Source organism: Nicotiana sylvestris, chromosome 10 (genome assembly GCF_000393655.2).
Source record: "Nicotiana sylvestris chromosome 10, ASM39365v2, whole genome shotgun sequence".
Taxonomy (NCBI): domain Eukaryota; kingdom Viridiplantae; phylum Streptophyta; class Magnoliopsida; order Solanales; family Solanaceae; genus Nicotiana; species Nicotiana sylvestris.
The window spans coordinates 131,279,982-131,283,831 of NC_091066.1; positions in this window are offsets into that span (position 1 = coordinate 131,279,982).

Sequence of the window (3,850 nt, forward strand, 5' to 3'; positions counted from 1 at the left end):
CAACAAAAAGGCTTACATCGGCCATAAACTCTCAGAACCAGGTAGATTTCATAAATTTTTAATTGACAATGCCGATTTGTTCTCTTTCTCCCACGAAGATATGCCAGGTATCCCGAAAGACGTTGCTACACACAAGTTGAATGTCAATCCACTCTACCCGAGTACGGCAAGTAAGAAGAAAGTTCAACCCCGCAATCAATGAGGTCGTCCGTGATGAGGTGGATAAGCTACTCGCTAATGATTCCATCCGAGAATCAAAATACCCCTAATGGGTCGCCAATGTAGACATGGTGAAAAAGAAAAACGGGAAGTGGCAGATGTGCGTGGATTTAACGGACCTAAACAAGTCCTGCCCGAAAGACTCCTTTCCGTTGCCTCATATCGATAAGCTCATAGAGGCAACACCAGGGCATGAGTTTTTGAGCTTCTTGGACGCCTACTCAGGTTACAACCAAATCCTTATGGAGGAGGAGGACCAGGAAAAAACTACTTTAATCACCCATCAAGGAACGTACTGTTACAGAGTCATGTCATTCGGGTTGAAGAACATAGGGGAGACTAATCAAAGGTTGGTCACTAAGATGTTCAAGGACCAACTCGGTAAAACAATGGAAGTTTACATAGACGATATGTTGGTCAAATTAAAAAGGAAGGAAGACCACATCGACCACCTGAAAGAGGCCTTCGGTATACTAAGGCAATACGGCATGAAGCTGAACCCCGAAAAATGTGCCTTTGGTGCAACTTCAGGAAAGTTCCTCGGCTTCTTGGTATCACAAAGAGGTATCGGGGTGAACCTCGACCAAATCAATGCCATTGAGGGAATACTTGAAGTATTGACCAGCAAGAAACAGGTGCAAAAGTTGACATGCCGTATAGCCGCCCTTTCGAGATTCATCTCACGATCCTTCGACAGGTGCCACAAATTTTTCAATGTGCTCAAAAAGGACAATAGGCTCCAGTGGAATTCATAATGCATCGAGGCCTTAAGAGAACTAAAGGCATACTTGTCCTCGCCCCCGCTACTCACTAAAGCAGAACCTGGCGAACGCCTCCTCATATACTTTATCGTATCAGAGGTCGCGGTAAGCGCAGTATTGGTTCGTGAAAATAAAGGTATGCAATCTCCAATCTATTACATTATCAAAACTCTGGTCGACGCCAAAAAGAGGTACCCCCACTTCGAAAAATTGCCCTTGGCATTGGTTATAACTTCACGAAAGCTTAGACCCTATTTTCAATGCCACCCCATATCGGTGATGACGACCTTCCCCCTAGAGAGCATCCTACATAAACCCGAACTGTCGGGGAGATTGGCTAAGTGGGCCATAGAATTGAGCAAGTGCGATATAACAAATCAGCCGCGGACAACGATAAAATCGCAGGTACTCACCGACTTCGTCATCGATTTCAATGCCAAAATAATGCCCGAGGTTGAGAAAGAAACTTCTCGTACCTCTCCCAGGCTACCCGACCTATGGGTCCTATACACGATGGCGCATCCAATGCGTCAGAATCTAGACTAGGACTCGTACTCGAGGTCCCAATAGGCAAAGCCATCCGCTAATCCATACGGTGCCCCGATATGACTAATAATGAGGCCGAGTATGAGGTCGTAATTGCAGGTCTAAAGCTATCTCTCACATACAGAGCACGATGAGTCGTTCTTAGATGCGACTCACAACTTGTTGTCAACCAAGTCACAGGGACTTTCCAAATCAAAGAGCAGAGGCTACAAAAGTACGAGGCAGAAATTCATAAACTGCTACCAGAATTCGACGAATGTCGACTCGACCAGATACCTCGAGCACAAAACATCGAGGCAAATGTCCTCGCCAAGTTAGCAACGGCCACCAAAAACATTACAAGAGAAAACATGGTCACTCTCCTCCACTCGTTAATAGACCAACTTGAGGTACACTCTGTAAATTTGATTTGGGACTAGCGCAACCGTATTATAACATATTTGTAGGAGGGAGTAGTCCCATCAGACAAAAATGAAGCCAAAAAGCTTCGAATGCAGATGACTAGGTACAACATCATAAACTACGACCTATACAAAAGAACATTTGGAGGCCCCTTGGAAAAATGTTTAGGGCCGAACCAAACAAGACTCGTCCTCGAGGAAGTACACGAAGGCCACTGGGGTGCCCATACCGGCAACCGAGCCCTCGTCAAATGCCACATTTGGGCGGGTTATTATTGGCCCACAATGAAGAAGGAAGCTGCCTACGTCAAGAAGTGCGAGCAGTGCCAGAAATACGCCCCTATAATACACCAAGTAGGCGAGCACCTCCACTCCGTTACATCGCCATGGTTGTTCATCAAATGGGGAATGGACATTGTCGTACCCCTTCCAGCAGGGCGAGGTAATATAAGATTTATTTTGGTTTTAACTATCTATTTTCCAAGTGGGTAGAAGCAGGTGCATTCGCCCAAATACGCGAACATGAAGTTATCACATTCATATGGAGAAACATCATATGCCGCTTTGGCATCCCCAAGAAATCAACTGTGACAACGGACCCCAATTCACCGAAAAAAAGACCGTCGAAGTTTTCGAAAAATGGCACATCAAGCGATTACTCTCCATGCCATATGACCTTGCCGGTAATGGCCAGGCCGAATCCTCCAGCGAAACAATACTAAATATCTTGAAGAAAAAGCTTGAGGACGCCAAGGGAACATGGCCGGAATTGCTACCAAAAGTACTGTGGGCGTACCGCACCACGCCAAAAACAAGCACAGAAGAAACACCATATTCACTAGTCTACGGGACCGACGCCATGATACCAGTCGAGGTCGGGGAACCTAGTTTGAGATACTCCAATAAAAGTGGACCAAGCAACGACGAAAGCAAGAAACAAGACCTCAACGAAGTAGAGGAGCGAAAAAACATAGATTACATAAGAATGATAGCCCAAAAACAACAAGCAGAACGGTACTAAAAAAAGCCAAAGTACGACCACTCAAAGTCAGAGACTATGTACTCAAGGAAAAATCACATGCGAGCAAAGATTCAAGAGAAGGTAAACTAGGAACCAATTAGGACGGGCTATACAAAATCACGGCAATAGCAAACAAAGGATCATTCCAATTATAAATAATGGAGGGAAAACTACTACAAAACAATTGGAACGTTGCCCACCTCAAATACTTCAACTTCTAAAAACGGACACCCTCCAAGTAGTATTCTTTTTCCCTCGCCCGGGTTTTGTCCCAATTGGGTTTTCTCGAGGAGGTTTTTAATGAGGCGATGAAGGGGACGTCTCAAAGTTCAAGTATAATTCATCGTCGCGCCTGCCTACTACTTCTCCAGGCCGAACGATGAAGGGACTAGGTACACTGGAACTTCTCCAATATATGTATGGAACAAACAGAAACATGTAATATTCTCCGATGAATGAAATAAAGCAGCATCTTTGCACTCCACCAAGTCACTTACATTTTACATTCAACCTCGCTCGAATTACTTACATTAGACCTTGCTCGAATTAGTTTACATTCGACCTCGCTCGAATTACTTACATTCAACCTCGCTTGAATTACTTCACATTAGACCTCGCTCAAATTACTTTAAATTCGACTTCGCTCGAATTACTTACATTCGACCTCGCTCGAATTACTTTACATTCAACCTCGCTCGAATTACTTTACATTCGACCTCGCTCGAATTACTTTACATTCGACCTCGCTCGAATTACTTTACATTCGACCTCGCTCGAATTACTTCACATTTGACCTCGCTCGAGTTACTTTACATTCGACCTCGCTCGAATTACTTTACATCCGACCTCGGAGTTACTTTATTCTCAACCTCGCTCGAATTGCTTTACATCCGACTTCGCTC